General features: G+C 45.8%; 1 non-coding gene and 1 pseudogene across 2 annotated transcripts; both read left to right on the top strand.

The window, feature by feature from the left end:
• Positions 1–1,655: 1,655 nt before the first annotated feature.
• Positions 1,656–6,948, top strand: LOC311368726 (coronin-1A-like; annotated as a pseudogene). The gene is made up of 10 exons: positions 1,656–1,842; positions 2,059–2,177; positions 2,632–2,761; positions 4,016–4,197; positions 4,651–4,770; positions 4,923–5,027; positions 5,495–5,640; positions 5,764–5,814; positions 6,284–6,481; positions 6,856–6,948. The product of its transcript is annotated as a coronin-1A-like (transcript).
• Positions 6,949–19,294: 12,346 nt separating this feature from the next.
• LOC311368884 (U6 spliceosomal RNA) lies at positions 19,295–19,403 on the top strand. Its single transcript, XR_014640038.1, has one exon. It is a non-coding gene; the product is annotated as a U6 spliceosomal RNA (small nuclear RNA).
• Positions 19,404–20,368: the final 965 nt, after the last annotated feature.

Below are 20,368 nucleotides of genomic sequence, written 5' to 3'. Positions count from 1 at the left end.
GGGGTGTCAAACGTACAGCCCGCGGGCCTAATCCGGCCCGGAGTGTAATTTAATCCAGCCCGCCAGATAATATCTAATGTCTATCAGAACTGGCCCGCCGGCATATCGCATTTCATTTTTTTTGACCCCCCCCCCCCCCCCCCCCCCCAACAATCCTGTCCGCCCGCAATCCAACACTTGATCCCCCCCTCAACAATCCCGTCCGCCCGCAATCCAACACTCAATCCCCCCCCTCCCCTTCCGTCAACAACCCTGTTATAAAGCCAAGTTCCGACCAAAGATACGCAACGCAACTGCTTGCAACACGCAACTCCTTAGTGGGCTGACCTGACTACTTCCCCTCTTTGAGAGACCAGCAGCCGCCTCAGTAGGCCTAAATCGTTTGTTGGTAAGGTAGGTCTAAAGCAGAACCGTAGAACCGTCTTATGCCGCTTTTCCACCGACAGTACCAGCTCGACTCGCCTCGACTCGCCCCGCCTTTTTTTGCGTTTCCATTGGCAAAAGAAAGTACCTGGTACCTGCTTTTGTTTTTGTGTCGTTCCTTTCCCAGGGCTCGAGTTTCGCCTCGATCAACGTTACCGTATGACAACAATAGACGCGCAGTCATTGCGCTTTTTATTTTATTTTATTTCCCATCATATCCTTTCCCGGGAATCAGAAAATCGTCTTGATCAGATTCAGATTTTCCGGGAATCCCGTCTCCCGGGATTAAAACCTAATGACGACCCATGTTGGAGAGGTTCTTTTCTACGACCCGCCAACATTGAAGAGGTACTTTTTTAGATGGAAACGCGACGTGCCTGGAACCAAACCGAGTCGTGCCGTTGAGCTGGTACTGTCGGCGGAAAAGCGGCATTAGCTCTGCCGTAGTGATGTTACAGCTTCTGCAGTCTCCGCCACTGTACAGTAACCCCCTTAGAAATCCTGTTGCGCATGTTCATTCCAAGTTCGTATCCATAGCCAACTGAGGCCAAATGAAACGGCATGTTTGAATTAAGGATATTGTCTCGGCTGTTCTTTATTTTGGGCTGTGGGTACAGCAGGCAAGGTCAGCTCGACTCGCTTCCAATAATTTAAAAAACTCACAACTTCAAAAAAATATTTTATTTATTTTTATTTTTTATTTGCTAAGCAATATGCTATCCTCTACAGAGTTGGCCAACATATTGTGAAGTAATCATAACTCGATTTGATCATGAATCATTTTGATCCTGTCCACCAACTAGGCAACCGCTTATTTGCTTATCATTCTCTCCTTCAAACAAATGTTGTATTTGCTTTAATTTGGCCGGTGTTTACTTTACTACCAAACCAAAATGATGTATGGGGATTTTTTTTTATATACATTATTTGTTATCAGCCAGGGTTAGCGACCTACTCATAGATGCAAGGCTTTATTGAACCCAGAGCCCTACTCATGTAGGTTAAGCTCTTTGAACCCAGACGCCTACTCGTAGACTCAAGCCTCTTTGAACCCAGACCCCTACTCATAGACTCTAGCTCTTTGAACCCAGAGTCCTACTCATAGACTCTAGCTCTTTGAACCCAGAGTCCTACTCATAGACTCTAGCTCTATGAACCCAGAGTCCTACTCATAGACTCTAGCTCTATGTCCCGTCACCCTAACCGCTGTCGTGACCCTGTCCTCCGCAGTCATGTCAAGGCAGAGCAAGTTTGGCCATGTCGTCGCCCAGGCCTGGGAGGCGGAGCACTGCATCGACGACGTGCACGTGACGAACAGCCTCTCGAAGAGCCCCCTCTGCGCCGTCAACCCCAAGTTCATCGCCGTCAATCGTGGAGTCCGGCGGGGGCGGGGCCTTCCTGGTGGTGCCCATCACCAAGGTGAGGCGCAGACGTGTGTGATAAGCGGCACGTCGATGGTGTTAAAGTAACGGTTTACGGTTTGCTGGCGTTTAGCAAGAGCTTTTGCCCGCAGAGTGACACACAAAAATACAGTGAAATGTCGTTAAGGAGCAGGTGAGAGGGCTTGGCTACAGATGAGGCTGTAGATTCCCGCTGGGGTGCTGAAAGGGTTTTTTTCCTCTCTCTGTTCCTCAGAGCGGCCGATCAACCAGGAACGCTTAACGTGTATGCTCACAACGCACCCTTGTTGGACATCCAGTGGTGTCCCCATGACGACAACATCATCGAGTGCCTCGGAGGACAACACCGTGAAGGTAGGCGCGGCGGTGGAATCTGGACTCTCCATCGTTTTGGTTTTCTGCTCCGTTCACGCTGAACCCCCACATGTTATTTATTATTTTGTATTCCATACCGACAGCTAACGACAGGTGTAGCAAAACAGTTGTTCATTTTGGTATAACTCGATCAATCCTAGTTTCAGAATATAGCCTACGCCTTTTTAGCAAAAATTAGGAGGGGAGGGGGCACAAAATAATTTGGGTTTTTAAACCATCGACTTGAGATCATACTTGACATAACTATACAGTTCACTGTGATGGAACACAAGTTAAAAATGTGGGGTTATGTATTCATGAGCTGTTGTCATGTTAAATATAGCAACCTTGAAAGGTTGTCTTTCAAGATTATTCTTCTATATTATCAACGAGTGAATGATTCAATCGTTTTGAAGGTCATGTGATTGGCTGTTTGACGCTGTGTGTTCCCCAGTTGTGGAAGATCCCAGACGGGGGCCTCAAGGGGACCATGAGGGAGCCCGAGGTCACCCTGGAGGGCCACAGTAATAGCGTGGGGATCCTCGCCTGGCACCCCACGGCCTTACACATCCTGCTCAGCGCAGGTAGGGCCATCTGCTTCCTGGTGACCATATTTGTCTGGGCCTGCTTCCTGATGACCATATTTGTCGGGGGCTTGCTTCCTGATGACCATATTTGTCGGGGGCTTGCTTCCTGCCGACCATACTTGTCGGGCCTATTGTCATTCACGGTTTTCTATTTAAGTTTAAAAAAAAAAGTGCTTCCTTTTTTTTCTTTTAATCATTGTAATTTTTTTCTTACAAATTCAGTTGCTCGTCGTTCTGTTGTAGACTTTGGACGTTTTGAAGGCCTGCTGTAAATCAGAATGCCCAGCCATGCATTAGCTGACCAAGCACTTCCCTAGAATTCCTGGGTTTAGGTATTTAAAAGCCTACCGGTTCGCTTGAAAGCAATCGGTCACGGTTAACAGGGTTGCCAGGGTTGACTTTTGGTTTTTGGCCGGAGTGAGACTCTGTAGAATCTTATAATACTGATAATGCATTATAACAGGGTCTGCAGGTGGAATTGTTGACCGGGAGTGGGGGGGGGGGAGGGAATTGAGTGTTGGATTGCAGGCGGACAGGATTGTTGGGGGGGGGGGGGGGGGGGTTGACGGCGACAAGAGATCTAACAAGTATTTTTTTTTTGTTTGGCGTGACATTTGTTGCGTGTGCATGACAGCGTGAGATTGATGCTGAAAGCGTGAGTGTCACGCCAGATGCGTGAGAGTTGGCAACCCTGCAGGATAAAAAGTCTACCATATAGAGAGGAGGTGGGCCAATTAAAGAGTTATAAAAGAAATAAAAGAAAAAAAGTTATTCGGGCAGCAAACGGCTATTGTAAAGAAGCGTTTACAGTAGAGGGAGGGGCGGGGTGAAGGTGCAGCATTTTAAACTAACTACAGGCTGGCTTTTTTGTTTGCATTTACATTTCCGGGGCGTTTGCCTTGCTTTTCTGCAGAGATTTGACTCTGCATGGATACAGATGTACAGGTAGTCAAGGTGCTGGCGGTCAAGGTCCAGGTTGCGTTTGATGAATGTTGATTTGCTGTGGTTGTAATCAATACACTCAGCTTTCTAGAATATCAGGAGACCACTTTGAAGTCCCTTCCTCCCAGCTCCAATGCTTTCCACTCACCTTTCTGATTCCTTTGTTCTCGCTCTCCTCGCTCTCTCTCTCTCTCTCCCCCTCTCTCTCCTCTTTCATCTGTGAAGTCGCTTTCTCCCAGTTCCAATGCTTCCCCCTCACCTTTCTGTCTCTCTCCCCCCCCCCCCCCCCCCCCCCTTCACCCTCTCCAGGCTGCGACAACGTGATGTGTGTGTGGGACGTTGGCACCGGCGAGCTGGTGTACCAGCTGAGCGACGCCCACCCCGACCTGATCTACAGCGCGTGCTGGAACCGTGACGGCAGCGCCATCTGCACCGTGTCCAAGGACAAGGCCCTGAGGGTCATCGACCCGCGCCGCGGCACCGTCCTCAAGGCACGACGCTCCGTCGCTGACGTCCACTTTGCCCGATGTTGTGATTCGCGGTTGTTCGTGGCGATAACTCGGGCAGCGCGTCACACGGCTTCCTTTAGAGTGCTCATTGATCGGTTGTTACGGGTCACTAAATCAGAAATAGATCGATACTTTATTAATCCTGAATTAAATGTATAAGTATTATTCAATTTTGCAACTTTTCGGGATTTGCGCATTCCGGGGGCTAAAATGCTGATAACCATTAGTATGTAATTAATTGACGGAGCCCTTACCATTGTACACACAGTCTGTTCTAGTGCAGTTTCCTCAATGTTCACCTGCTCAAGAGCCTCCCGTTTCGTATTAAATCAGTGGAATTGCACGCTACAGGGTGTACGACATTGGCCGCATCGGTCTGCTAACAGAATGCTAACATGGCTCTGCTCTTACGTTCTATCCTGGTTCCCCCTGCAGGTGAGGGAGAAGGCCCACGACGGCACCCGGCCCATGAGGGCCGTCTTCTTGTCCGACGGCAAGATCCTCACCACCGGGTTCAGCCGCATGAGCGAGAGACAGATGGCCTTGTGGGATACGGTAAGTCCGATTACCTGCCCGACTTTCTGTCGGACCGGTCCATTAGACGCAGCAGTACGTTATATTAGATGATGTTATTCCGTTCTGAGTGAGACAAAGGGGAACGTTAAGGAATCACATTGCATGTCTTTTTGTTTTTTTTTCCCCAGCAGAAAGATCTCACTGAGCCAATGGCGATGCAGGAGATTGACACCAGTATTCATGTCCTGTTGCCTTTTTACGACCCGGACACCAACATGGTCTACCTGTGTGGGAAGGTAAGAGCATTCAGGAGGACACGCTGTGTTTACACACCGGAGAAGCCTGGATCAGTGTTACACAAAATTGGTATCGCGAGAAGAGCAACATTGGACGTAAATTAACGTTCCGGGTCCTTATCGCTACACTTTACAGTTACATTTAGGGCATTTAGCTGACGCTTTTATCCATGCATTCCGATGGCGATGGCGGCGTTAACCATGCAAGGCAACAGCCAGCTCGTCAGGAGCAGAAAAAAAACAAACAAACAATATGTAGTATGTGAGCCCACGAGATGAAGGCTTAATTCAAAAGGGTGGCTGCAATCGTGACTGCATATGGGTAGAAACGGCACCACCCCCGTGTGGTCGAAAGATGTACTGCAAAGGAGAGATCTAAAATGTTTAGAATAGCGACCGCCACGCTTTGTAAACACTAAATAACCGCCTTCCCTCTCCCGATCTCGTGTGTTGTCTTGCGTCTCCAGGGCGACTGCACCATCTGGTACTCCGAGGTGACGGACGAGTCCCCCTACATCCACTTCCTCAACCTGTACAGCAGCAACAAGCGCCAGCGAGGAGCGGGCTACGTCAGCAAGCGGGGCCTGGATGTCAACAAGTGTGAAATCGCCAGGTGTGTACATTTGCAGTGACACTGGGGTTGTTAGAATGGATGTTGGTTTTCCTCTGTGTTCGTTCTGTGAATGATTACATTGTAAAATATCACGTTTCATGGCCATGCCTTCCGTTTCTGCAGGTTCTACAAAGTCCACTGTGCGTGGCACAGTCCATTACTGTGCCACGCAAAGTACGTCCGTCTCTCTGTCCTTCTGAGTGTCCGTCAGTCCCTCTGTCTGTCTGTCCCTCTGTCTGTCTGTCCCTCTGTGTCCCTCTGTCTTGTATGTCCCTCTGTCTTGCCTGTGTGTCCCTCTTTCTCTCTTATCTGTCCAATAAAAAAGCCTGTGTTACCTTGCATCACCACTTCGCCAGACCAATTGATTATCCTACAACCAATCAGAGCAAAGCAACGTGTCTTGGCTGTGTATGAAAATGCCTGAACGGCGCTCCCATAGGCTACCCCTCTGTACAGTCATTTAATTAAACCAATAAGATGACTGGGCCAGGCCAGGCCAATCAGAACACCAGAGCAAATCAACGTACCACGTAATTACTTTCAAAATGTCTGGATACATCTCCTTCCTGTGTGTTTATTTGTGTGTGTGTGTGTGTGTGTGTGTGTGTGTGTGTGTGTGTGTGTGTGTGTGTGTCTCCCCCAGTCGAACCTGTTCCAGGAGGACCTGTACCTGGACACGGCGGGCCTGGAGCCCTCCCTCCAGGCCGAGGAGTGGAGGGCCGGGCAGGACGCCCCGCCCCTGCTGGTGTCCCTGAGGGGGGGCTACGTCGCCAGGGAGATGGAAGGAGAGACCCGGGGCCGTCCCGCCCCTGGCGGGACGGCGGACTGGATGGTGAAAGAGGTAAGAGATGGACACCACCGACCAACCGACCAACCAATCATAGACTAGAATATAACGACGGAAGTAAGCGGAAGGCGATGCTAACCCGCCTCTAGGTGCGGTGGGGCAGGGTGGTCTCGTGTTCAGGGCGTTGGGTCAGTCCCAGTGGAAGCGTTCTGGGTTCAATCCCCAAAGCCCACTCCGTCGTACATTTTGAAGGCGTTCTTCAGCGAGACGCCCTGACGCACTCTCCTGCTCGTTGCTGAAATGTGTCGTGTGATTGAACGGACGTTTTACTCCCGAAGCGTCGGCTAAATCACAAAATATACAGCGGCCATGAGTAACGATTATTTGTAATGCGCCCCCTCTGACGTTCCGCTCTTTCTCCCTCCCAGCTGAATGAGATTGTGGCGGAGATGAAGGCTCTGCGCGCGCAGGTGCTCGCTCAGTCCCAGCGCATCGAGCTGCTGGAGAAGCAGCAGGACTGAGACGTATGATACGTTGTTGTTTTTTATTGAAGGCAGTAGGGTTGGGGAGAATTTAAAAAAAAAATACGACTCCTTTTCAAGGTTGTTGGGTTTACTGTGTCCTTTTTTTTGTATGAGTTAGATTTCATCAATGTTGTCCTTGCTAATTAAGGGCTTTGGTGGGAAACCGTGTCCTCGGTGGGTTGATCTAATTGATTAATTTGCAGTCCCCAGTTAGAGTTTAGCGATGTATAATCAAGTAGCGAACGCTGCTAACCGCTTCTGTTGTCATTACCAAGTTCCTACTTCCTACTTAGCAAAAAATATAGCAAAATATACTTCAATCATCTGTCATCTTGTCGTTGCACACACACACGTTGTGTCTGTGTGGTAGTGGTGGTGTGTATTTGGAGTGAAGATGGGATTTTTTTGAAGTTGTTTAAAAGAAAGGTTCCAGAAGTTTGAAACGCTACAAGGAAGGTTGTTGTTTTTGCCCGTTACAAAGTTATTTCTTCTTTTTTTCTATAACAAAGTTCAGTGCTTCCAAGGTACAGGAAAAAAAGGAAGCCCAAAAATAAACGTCAGTCTTTTAGGTCAGTGAAATTTTTTTAGTCTTATGCAAATATTGAGGGAACAATCGCAAATCGGCTGTTTGCGTTCGACTTACACTTTTTTTGCATTAAGGTTGTACATTCCTCAGCAGTTGAAATCGACGGATGAACTGATTTCCCAGTTAAATTATATTTCTTCATGCACTGATTGTACAACAATTGTATTTAGTGTAACGTTTCCAACCAGTAGGGTGTTTAAATGAAACTGCACTGTGCAAAACTAATAAACATTCATGACTCCTTTTCGTCTTTTTTTGAAGCGTCTTTGTATTAAAAAAACGTATTGTTCCTTTTATTAATCTTAGAAAATAAGGGAGGGCTAAATTTAAAAAAAGGACAGCATTCGGCAGAGTTGTATTAAATTAGGCATTTTGTGTAAGATGTATTCTAACATTTGCAGAACAAAATTCTTGGGTTAGTATGGAGTATGGAGTATGGAGAATATATCTTTACCTTGTATCTCTAGTGGCCCATCCAATAGTGGATACCATCTGATCAAACAGTTGATCCCCGAGTCAGACCAGTTGGAGCTGGAGTCTGGGTAAGCTTTTTAATCAATTAACCAAATCCCAGTCAGGGATCAGTTCTTATCAACTTGGATTGGTCTCTTCCACTCGTTGTTGGGTACAAATGGTTTGCTTAGGATGTGTCAAGAAGACGATTAACCTATCTGCAGGCTAAAGGTTTTCCACACACCTGATGCGCTGTTAACTGCAGTTGTTCAACCACACCACACCCCGTGGAAGATTGCTTCTGTTGTAGGGTGTGATATCGACATATGACCACTAGGGGTGCAGTATATTGCCGCCCTCGCTGTGAACACTAACCTACCGCTCTCTATCCTGAGGTAGCCAGTGGATGTATGGTCGCCACACAGGAGGCGAGCCACGGTTTCGGGTTCTCAATGAATAAGTGATGAGTAAAGTCTGTGGCAGTCTAGTTAATAGTTAGTATACTCAATATACTACATTAGCGATGAGGATCCCTTGGGCAGCGAGCGAGACGCGCGTCATTGAACCAACAGCCCACAAATTAGTACACTATCCGCACTGACTAAGTGCGCTGATTTTCAGATGTCAGTGTCGTTCCAAATCAAATACTCCATGGTGCACTACCCGGAAATTACGATCGTGACTGCCGCTGTGGCTCCTACCCCGCAATAAACATCCCGCTTTGAACAGTGAACTCTTTACGCATAGTAGCTATAAAAGCTATAAAAGCTATAAAAGCTACAAAATAACTCAATTAATGCAGGCTATGTGGAAAATGTGCCGATGTTGTCTCAGCCCGGCGCCGCCTCTTCCGCTACGTAGCTAAGATAGCTGCCGTTGAGTACGAAAAGTGTACATCGATCCACACTTCGCGGTTTGACCGTTTTGAGTACACCATCTGGGTCCTTTAGGTACACTTCTTTTTGCCAAATCTGAATTGGAACGCCCTACCTACTCAAACTAAGCATAGTGAGTGCGGATAGTATGGATATCGGAATACAGCCCAAAGTCTTGAAGAAGACGGCCGGCCGGCGGGGCGTGGTCTGGTCCGGGCCGGCCTCGCCGAAGCGGGTCGGGGTGCCGGGCGTGGGGACCCTGGTGGAGGAGGGGCGGGTGTTGGCGTTCTCCTGCTGCCGGTGGTGGTTCTTCTTCTTGTAGTCGTGGTAGTGGCTGGTCCTCTGCCTCTTCTTCGGTGGTCCCGGGGCGGCGGGGGGGTTTGGGTGTGGTGCCGACCAGATCAGAAGAGGGTGATTTTTAAAAAACGGCTCGTAAGGGCTAATCCCACTCCCACCTGGTGGTATAATATGTCACCTTTAAGAGCAGGATGCTGGGAGTCCCACAGCAGGTTAGCCCTCTGCCGCTGTCACCCGATAGCCTCCATTAATATTTCACATCAATGACATCGTGTGACGAACATCTGCTTTCTGAAAAAAAGGCCTACTAGTTTACTAGTAGGCCTTTTTTTCTACTAGTAAACTAGGCCTAGGCTATTCACATAAAATAAAACAATAAAACATTGAGACCATTCCACAAAGCACACTGGGTAATAACAAATTCAACCCATGGACTCGTGGTGAAACAGCATAAGTCTCCACAAGTAACTTAGAACTTGTAACTTACAACTTGTAACTTGCAACTTACATAACTTACGTAACTTAGGGACTGTTCAATATTTATTTTAAGACCTGGCAGAATTAATATGACACCCCCCCGGACGATTCATAATCAACTCAATATGTCACGAATATGTCAGTTATTAATATTTCACATCAATGACATTGTGTGACGAACATCTGCTTTCTGAAAAAAGGCTATTCACATGAAATAAAACAATAAAACATTGAGACCATTCCACAAAGCACACTGGGTAATAACAAATTAAACCCATGGACTCGTCACCGCAATATGTAACTTCTCGGTGTTCCCAAACCCACCCCAGGGGATGACCAACATCCGCAACCAGAACGCTCTTCTAAAGAACCACTATAACCAAATTTCGTTTTTATTATTTTTTATTTTTCTTGTCACAGCTTGTGTAACCGGACCGGGGCAATGATTTTTATTGTTACAATATTTGTTGTAAGGGTCATATTTAGTAGGCCTACATGTCTAGTTTGCATATTTTTATAGTTATTATTAGTGTGAATGCTGGAGCATTCACACTCTAGATATCGAAATCTTTATTTTTCTTATTTTTATTCTGTCAATACTTAGGTCTTCGCCATACTCCTTCGCCATACTTTCAGCTACAGAAACCATTCAAATATCAAAACGTCCAGCTTTGTAACGACATGATGGCTATCTATTCAGCATTTTTCTATTCATTAAACTTTTCAAACTATTCTACTTTTTCCACTTTTATTTTTCCAATAGAAATCAATGAGCCTCTGATACTTTAACTGCTTAAGACGTCGTAACCATAGGCGTCTATTACGCTGGGGTCGAGTACCCACCAGTTTTCGTCAAGATTCACTTTGTACCCACCACTTAAAAAGACAAAAAAAAACTTGAGTTTAAATATTATGGATTATTACACGGCTCTTCTCAGTGCTGTGGAACACTCCGTTCACTTGCATGGGCCTTCCCGACTTCTGGCGGTGAATTATTTTTTGATAATTGACCGTTGCTAAGCACATAATGACCGCTGTCAAGGAAAGCAAGCGAAGCAAGCCACCTCCGCTTCGCGTCGGTGTCCGGTTCGCCCTGTCGGGGCTTATTTCCCCGATAATGACAGGTGTCGTGCCAGAAGTTGATTTTTGCCAGAAACTGATTTCCGGTCCACTGATTTTTACATTGTAATGGCCCTTTACACATTATTCAAGCACTGGTTGACATCAAATCTTGTCAGTATTACTTTGCTGAGTGATATCAAGCCATTTTGAGGCAGAAACACAACTTTAACAGACAGTGCGCGATCAGATCAGTTTCTGGCAAAAATCAACTTCTGGCACGACGTGCCAGAAGTTGATTTTTGCCAGAAACTGATTTCCGGTCCGCTGATTTTTACATTGTAATGGCCCTGTAATGGCCCTTTACACATTATTCAAGCACTGGTTGACATCAAATCTTGTCAGTATTACTTTGCTGAGTGATATCAAGCCATTTTGAGGCAGAAACACAACTTTAACAGACCGTGCGCGCTCCCGCGGACCGGAAATCAGTTTCTGGCAAAAATCAACTTCTGGCACGACACCGGCGTTCTATAGATTATCCCTTAGGGCCTACTTATTTTTGTATGAGCTGCCAGCCTGGCTTGGACAATGAATGAGGTATTAATACCGATACTCTCTGGCTGGGATGCAATAATGAGGCATCAGACAATCAAGTTAATTTAGCCTGAATACATAGGTAAAAAGCACCAGAGCAGGTTGTACCATGGACACATACAGAGGATGTGGATGGATGTGGCAGGCTACACCACGGGATGCATCTGCAGACCACTGCCACATGAATAAAGGTAAGACGCGATATTTATTGCTTAAGATTTGCTGGTGCAGTGGGGAGGTCTTTTGTGTTTTTTGCACTCAAGTGGTCGGCTGTTTTAACTCTTGCAATTGATGTTAGCCATAGCCACCAAGTAGCCTAACTTATCCACGGTTTGCGTTCGTACAGCGTTGGGTATAGTGGAGATGACGATAGTGGAGTAGGCCTAATTAGTGGAATAACTGTGGTGGGGAGTACATGAGTTTTGGTCAGAATGCCAGATTTAGATTGGATGGATGCATGTTGTGAATTGAGAACAGCCAGCTCATGATATGATACAGTGTTCAGCTGTGCAACAAATATTTTTTGCTTTTTCAATCTTGACATTTTTAGTGCTGTGTGTAGCCACACGTTTACCTCTTCACAACTTAAACACGTAGTTAATTTCCTTTCTTTGTTCGTGTTGGTAGCTTAGTCATGTAATGTCACGTTGTCAACATCGGGTACATGGAGCACAACATAGTGGGTCACATGTCCAATGCTTTTTGGGAAGACTTTATTCATAAAATGTGTCAGACATCAGTTTTTTGTATCCACAAGTTTCCACCGCTCCGTGATGCTTTGCGCGAATTGTGGGCTTTACCGGTTACTACGAGATTCATTACGATTTCAACCAATTATTTAGTTTTGTCCGGTTGTAAGTACATCCTCAAACGGCACACGTTGTTTCCGAGCTTTTTAAAGCCATAATTGCATTCAGCGACAATATACAGTGATGTGCTCAGCCTGCCAGCTGATAAGCTACAAACACAGCTGAGGCAACATAATAAATAAATAAACCAAAACCTGCTAGAGTTGCGTCTATGCATGGAACGCAACTCTAGCTGAAAGAAGCCCGGCTAAGCAAAATAAGCCCGGCTTTGCGTTTAGCTTGGTTGATGGAATACCCCTCGGGTTGCCTCAGTTGTGTTTGTAGCTGATCAGCTGGTGTGATGTGATGTGATGTGATGATGGCGGCGTGAGGACTAGGCTTGGCGGAACCTTCTGATGGTACAATTGTTGCTGACAGATGGATTTCTCTGAAACACCGCTCAAGTTAGCCTGACAGTTAACCTGCTCCCGACCAGGTTAGTTTGGTCGGATAAATTGCCATGGTTACTTAGCGGAAATTCCCTTAAGTGACGTTCATGGAACCATAGACATCATCATTATAAGATGTCTATGGTTCCATGAACGTCACTAACTTCAGCGGTGTTTCAGAGAAATCCATCTGTCAGCAACAATTGTACCATCAGAAGGTTCCGCCAAGCCTAGTCCTCACAATTTTGTCATAAATGTACATATATGAAGTACAAATAGCGTATATTTTCACTAATGATTTACAATATATTATCATCGTGGATATTTTCTCAACACACACACATATGTATGTATGTATGTATGTATGTGTGTGTGTATATATATGTATGTGTGTGTATATATATATATATATATGTCCCTAGGGTTAGGGAGATTGAAGGGGCCCCCCTTCAATCTCCCGATTGAAGGGGGGGCGTTTAGAGCCAGGCTTGTTTGGAGCCTAGCTCTGGGCCCCCCTAGATAGAGAACTAGTGTGGTTTGCAGCAATTGAAAACCAACCAATGACTGTCTGACTCTTTCCCTTCTAACCTCAGCCTCTAACAGAGAGCAGCATCTATGTACAGCTCCTCCAGGGACCAGTGAAGGATTCATGTTCATTCATCATCACAGCTCTTATCCAATGGAGGAACCCAACAAGTATGGAACAAGAGAGAGAGGCGCGAGAGAGAGAGAGGGAGGGCGGGAGGGCGGGAGGGCGGGCGAGACAGTGAGAGAGAGATGGATGACATGAATGGTCATTTAATACTTGTAATAATGGTCTTGAAATCACCACAGCCAAGTGTGGCGTGCTGGCGGACCCCTCGGGACCCTTCGCCCCCTGCCACGCCACCCTGGCCCCCGGCGCTGTGTGTGTGTGTGTGTGTGTGTGTGTGTGTGTGTGTGTGTGTGTGTGTGTGTGTGTGTGTGTGTGTGTGTGTGTGTGTGTGTGTGTGTGTGTGTGTGTGTGTGTGTGTGTGTGTGTGTGTGCGCCCGTCCTTCGGGGATACTTTAAGGTGTTCCGCTGCCTCTGTCGGCCCTGTTCTCCGTGTGATGTGGTGCTGCGTTGTGATTGGACAGCGACTGCGTGTTCGACCTGTGCGCGGAGCGGACGGACGCGGCGCTGCGCTGAGACAGCTACGACGTGTACGCCGTGGCCTGCCAGGAAGCCGGGGCCCCGCCGGGCCCCTGGAGACAGGAGCTGGACTGTGGTACGACGCGGCCCGCCCAGCCTCTCACTCCCACCCCACCCCCCCCCCCCGTCTCACTCCCATCGCATTCCATCCCCATCTCACTGCCGTCATACTCCAGCTCACCCCCGCCGCACACCATCTCACCGCCATCCTGCTCCCATCGCACTCCATCTCACACCATCTCACCGCCATCACCGCTCCCATCGCACTCCATCTCACTCCATCTCACACCATCTCACCGCCATCCCGCTCCCATCGCACTCCATCTCACTCCCATCTCACTCCCATCTAACCCCATCCCACTCCCACCACACACCATCTCACTCCCATTGTACTCCATCTCCCACCATCTCACTCGAATCATACCACATCTCACCCCATCACACTCCCGTCTCACCATCTCACTCCCACCACACGCTATCTCACTCCCATTGTACTACATATCAACACAACTCTCTCCCATCGTTCTCCATCTCACTCCCATCTCACTCTTTCTCACTCCCATGTAACGTCCAACATCTCCCCTATCTCAAACAATATTGGGGACAATTCTGTTGATGTATTTTTATTCGTAGATTGGAATAGAACCTTTTGAACACAGAGGGGGAATTTATTGAGCACATGAACAGGGATCAATGAGGGGCTGCAGATCCATTACACACACACACACACACACACACACACACACACACACACACACACACACACACACACACACACACACACACACACACACACACACACACACACAGTAGATATGGTCTACACACATGTGCACACACACACAGTAAACAAAATTGGCAGCTGTACTAAACCTCTCTCTCTCTCTCTCTCTCTCTCTCTCTCTCTCTCTCTCTCTCTCTCTCTCTCTCTCTCTCTCTCTCTCTCTCTCTCTCTCTCTCTCTCTCTCTCTCTCTCTCTCTCTCTCTCTCTCTCTCTCTCTCGCCACAAATCCAGTTTACTTGAAAACAGGAACAAAAATACTTGAAAATGACCCCAGTGTAGATGGGTCATAATAGCTTCTCTGGCTCTCCTCCTTCTGGTGTGTGTTGCCCTCTCAATTTTGCACCACTTTCTGTGTGCAGCTGACGGAGGCCTTTGTGACGGAGGACTGCGACCAGGCATGCCAGTGCACCGCCACGGGCGCCGTGTGCCAGGCCAAGTCCTGCCAGGCCGGTCAAGTCTGCGCCGTCAGTGACTTCAAACGGGACTGCTTCAAATGTATGTATTGTGTTTTCAGATATAGTGTATGTGTGTGTGTGTGGGTTGGGGGTGTGTGTGTGTTTGTGTGTGTGTGTGTGTTTGTGGTTGTGTGTGTGTGTGTGTGTGTGTGTCCGCAATCGTTGGGTAAAGATAAAGATGTGTTCCCCAGACTGAAATTAAAATATACCGTTAAAAATAAAATAGATATCACATATTCATCCACTAAAAATAAGTGGATGAATATGCGTTGTTTAAGTAATTTTGGGTTTCTATATCCACATACATGAATAAGGGTACGCCCATGATGATGTCACCTAGGTAACCGATAATAAGGGGGTTGCTCCTTGTGTATATTTCTTGTGTGTGTCTCCTCTCCGTGTATGTCTCCTCTATTCACGGTGTGTGTCTCCTCTATTCACGGTGTGTGTCTCCGCTGTTCACGTTGTGTGTCTCCGCGTGTGTGTCCCCAACGCAGCGAGCCCATGTCTTAACCACGGCTGCCAGAACGGAGGACTGTGTGTGGCCGGGACCAACAGGAGCTACACCTGCAGCTGTCCCGAAGGCTTCCAGGGGAGCTTCTGTGAAGCAGAGAAAATTGACGATGGAGTAGACGGACTGGGTACATGGAGCCATTTAAAAATAACTACAAATAGTACAGTTGTACTTCAATGTGTCTGACGTCGTCGCAAAGTGGCTTTCGATAAGGTTCAAAGTCCATGACGGGCTAGGATGTACTTCTTTTGTTTTTTTTCCTCGCACAGAAATGTTAAAGTGGTTGTAATGACAAAGATGGCATTTGAATTGCATGTGCTGTTATAATCTATTATGAATTTGTTTTTGCACATACAAAGAAATTGACATCGGGGATGGGATCAGATCCCAGTAGTAGTTAGTAGATAGTACTAAGCATTGCCTTTGGAAATATATAACACTTTACCATAATAAGTGCACAATAATGAACATTAGCTAATGCAGTAACAAGCACTACTACAGTGCATAGCATTAGCATAGCATCTCATCTACAGCACGTGGACGATGAGCAGAAGACTTTAATCGTGACCCTTTTTGTTTCTCTGGTTTTCCAGAGACAAAGTGGATCATCTTGATCGCCGTCCTGGCGTCCCTTGCCACCGTCGGCCTCATCGTCGGTGTAACGGTTTTCTTATGCAAGCGCAGCACCAAGTGAGTACTGAGCCACGCTACCCAGGCCCAAGCGTGCCTAGGATCAGATCACGTTGACGCAGCGAGGCAGATAGAGCATGGTATAATGATGCTTAGGAAGTTCTACAGTGACAAAACACAAAGAAAACAAATCATGTTTGGAATGTACCGTTTATAAAATGTTTGTAAAATATCTTTCATTGGAGCTGTGAACGTTTTTCCTTCTGCTTTGATTTGATTCCACATTTCTGTGGAACAGAAACAAAAAAGAGCAAGAAAAAAAACAAATGTCACGTTTGTTCCAGGTCCGAACATTATGTCGTTGAGCACAACCACAGACTAGTTAACCTCACTTACCCGTCCGACATTCAGTACAAGCGCCACCAGGTAACGGACCGGTCACTTTGATCCCGGCATGGAAGGTTGAGGGGTTAAAGGAAGTGAACTGAGTGTTTTAAACTTTAGCACAAGAGAGAAAAACAGTTATAGAACGTGCAATGCCACTTTTTTTGTCGCTGTCTTCCACAGGTGAACCGTACGAAGAATTAGCTGAAGGCGCACAAGCACCTCGATGTGATAAACAAAGTAATCTTATTTAAACAAATTGGAAAAATGATGTGAACATTGAATACTCTTATATGCTTGTATATATTTAAGAAATACTATTTTTAGATATCATTTTTCAAAGCTTGAATATGTACATTTAATCACCCAAACCTTTTTTCTAATTTCAACTTTTACAATGGATGATGTGAACCATGTATATTTGAATGGAGAAGTTGTTTCAAGTAAAGCAGCCCTTAAAAAAAACATGGATGTTGTGTGCCTGAGTTTCTCACACCGTCTACCACCTAACTGAACTATATCAACCGTTTAACAGCCATGAAATGTCCATTCATTCAGTTAAATACTATAATATACTTTATTCCCCCTCCCTCTCATTAATATAAAGGAAAAAGGAATTGAGGAGATGAGGAATTCTTATTGCGTTTGGTAATAAAGTTGTGTGAATATAATCTCAAATATAAAATCTGAGCATCTATTGTGAGTGTCTTGGTGGTGCAGTGGTAAGACCTGCTGATTAAGGTGCTGTAGAACCGGGTTCAAGTCCTGCTCATGGTGGATTTTCAAACTAATAGTCATTGTGTGAATATAATGTCAAATCTTACTTCAGGCCAGTTCAAGGTGCCAGCTCTGTGGCGCATTGGAGAGAGCCCTTGGTTATTGGTGCAGAGGTTGTGTGTTCAAGTCCCACATAGGTTGTTCACTATGGATTATAAAGTGATTTTTAAACATAAGAATGTTCTGGGAATTCTGGGTCAAATGTATCCTCCATCAAAAATCTCTACAATAACTTGGTGGTGGAGTGGGGAGAGCAAGTGGTTGTGATCACTGGGGTTCCTGGTTCAAGTACCCCCCCCCCCTCATAGCTAAATATGTATTATTTTAAATAAATAAAAAGCAGGGAGGGATAACTTCAACACACTTACAAAAAAGTTGCAAGACCCTCTTAGTTCTAACCCCCCCCCCAGCCCCTGTGAAGGGGGGGATGGGGGGGTTCTGCAGACACATTGGGGGCCCTGTTGGGGGTACCCCCTACTTGGTGGCCATGTGAGCAGGGACTCGAACCTGAGTCGACAGAGTGTTGAACAACATCCCTTACCGCTGCACCACCAAGACGCCGACTAGGATTTGCTCGGAAGTTCTACTTGGCTTTACAATTAACATGACATAGAGATAATCAGCGGGAGTTGAGTGTAAACTACCGCTCTCGCCACTTCACGGAGGTTGGGTATAATAGCCAGGGAGGGTAAGGAGTGCAACAATGGACATAGTGGACTGTAGCAGGCTCGTGGGTGTGGGGTTTCTCACTACCAAGTTGAATAGAAAACCACACAATACAGGGAGCATTCAAAGCCAGTGGTCATTTATTAAGGGGGAAGGGTAAACTACCTAATCAGACGGTCCAGGTAATCAATCCTATTCAGTCTCAGCACTGCCTGCTTAACGATCCTCACGCTGGCCTTGTTAAGGGAGGAAGTCCATGTAAGGCTTGGGGGTGGAGCCAGAAGGCTGCACGATATCTCCCTTCAATAGCAATGCAATCACCTGTCCCTGCCGTCTGCCACCATACATACAGTTAGAACATTTTAAATCATTTAGTTAATAAAAGTGGATAAAGCTTAAGTCTATGGTGATGGCGTGCTAGCTTCTGCTAGCCTCTGTTAGGGGAGTCCAGGTATCCAGTCGTAGTCAGTGGGACGTGCCAGGCATCGAGTCGCAGTCACCGCTACACTCTAAAACAGACAGAATAATGAATTAGAAGGGGGAAAGTCCACACAAAAGATGTAGACAACTGCTAATTTAGTGAGACAAACACATCGATCCAATCAGAAACATTCCCATAGTCAGACACTGACACACTTCATCCACGCATTCAGCATCAGTCCAGACATCAGCAGTTGGTTTGGCATGTACCTTTTCTGTACATCAGTAGATATGCTAAGGGGAACCTAGATTAAGTAAGAAGGTTCAGGTTACTTTATTTGTACCCGTAGGTAAACTTGTTTTGCAGTTTAAAAGTGGGCTTCCGTTACACCGTTTCGTCACATAGGTAAAATAGTTATAGAAAAGTGGATGACAGATAATTATTAATTACTCAATTTGAGATGTTATGCTTTGATTGTTCTCAGATGTCCTCATGTGCAAAGCATCCCCAAAATGATAGAATCCAAATCCCAAAGATGTTACTTTAAATATCCAATAAGTATATTTACTTGGCAGTGCTTTCTCCTTGCTCAAAGGGCTGTCGATAGATCTGTGGAAATTCAACAATTACTATAACAAACCCAAGCCCATAATACCACTTTAAAATGGGACATTAGCAGCAATTGTACAGTTGTGTCGATTGTACAGTTGTATATTGTAATACAAATACCAATCCTCTGTGGGGAAGTGGATAGAGCTGTTGGCTAATAAAGCTCAGAGGATTCAGTTGATACGGTCCACAGTGAGTAGAAAGGGCTGCGTCTGCGTATTATGGCTGTGTATTGTAGGCTAGTTTGTGTGTGTGTGGGTGTTTGTGTTTTCTTTTCATCTAACCGCACCATTAGAGAAAATTCATTGTGTGAGTAGAGGTATATATTAAATCCATGATCAGGATACATTTGTGTTACTACAGTATCACATATACTAAAATTGGAATTGATACAGAGAAGATTAGCATGGTCTCGGGCGCACGGATCTTATGAGATATTAATATCTCAATTCTAATATTTTATAATAATAACTTTGGTGAAACACCGCCCCCTAGTGGCGGTACAGCTCCTCATTGTCATGAACGACTGAGACCACTAGGGGGCGGTGTTCTACCAACAATACCCAAACCAAAACAAAGTAGTATAAATTATTAGAATTGAGATATGAAGAAAATATTACATAACCAATCATGTCAATGCCATGGGGTCTGGCCAGAAGAGGACCATAAAACAAGTCATGTTTCGATGGAAGAACCTTAGGGCCAAGGCAACGAAAGACCTTACGGAAGCCAAAAAAACAAACAAACAGGTATCAAGCTATATAAGAGGGGTGAGTTCGGATAGATCTGTGGATGTAGGTCCAAGGGTCCACGATCCTACAAAAAAACCCGCAAACGTTCCTCAGCTACAAACCAGGATGGTGACAGCTACAGAGTTGCTTCTGAAACGGGAAACCGAAAGAGCAGAAGCACAAATTCAACTGGGTAAAGAACAAATCTTGCTTACCCAACTGCAGCAGACGAAAGTGCAGATGGAGATACAACTCCTAAAGGCAGAGATGGAAAGAGCTGGTATCCGTCCTGTAAATGATTTGTTTGGTTAACATTAGAACAAAATAAGGAATGTAAAATGTTTCGATTTATTACAGTGTTTCTGTTTCTTAAAATTAAAACAAGCAATGGCTATTTTGTGGCCACCGGTATTTTGCCTACCTGTTGTTCTTTGCCAAGCCAGTAGGCTACACTGTTGCTTCCATTTAAGGCTCTGGTAAACAGGATTTGGTAATCCTGAAATTTGGTATTTGGATCACAGTGATCCAATCCAAAAAAAAGTGGCATAAAAGTAAGATGGATCCGGTGATCCTGGATAAGAAAACATGGGCTTTTCAAATCCGGATCAATTTGATCCAGATTACATTAAAAAAAAAAAAAAAAACTTAATGGAAGCCTCTTATTTCTTTATCATGTGATTTCAACTTTTATTGC

Source organism: Micromesistius poutassou, assembly GCF_964030765.1.
Source record: "Micromesistius poutassou genome assembly, chromosome: 23".
NCBI classification, from domain to species: Eukaryota; Metazoa; Chordata; class Actinopteri; order Gadiformes; family Gadidae; genus Micromesistius; species Micromesistius poutassou.
Note: the sequence above shows the minus strand (reverse complement) of the source record. Positions and strands in the feature narration are given on the sequence as shown.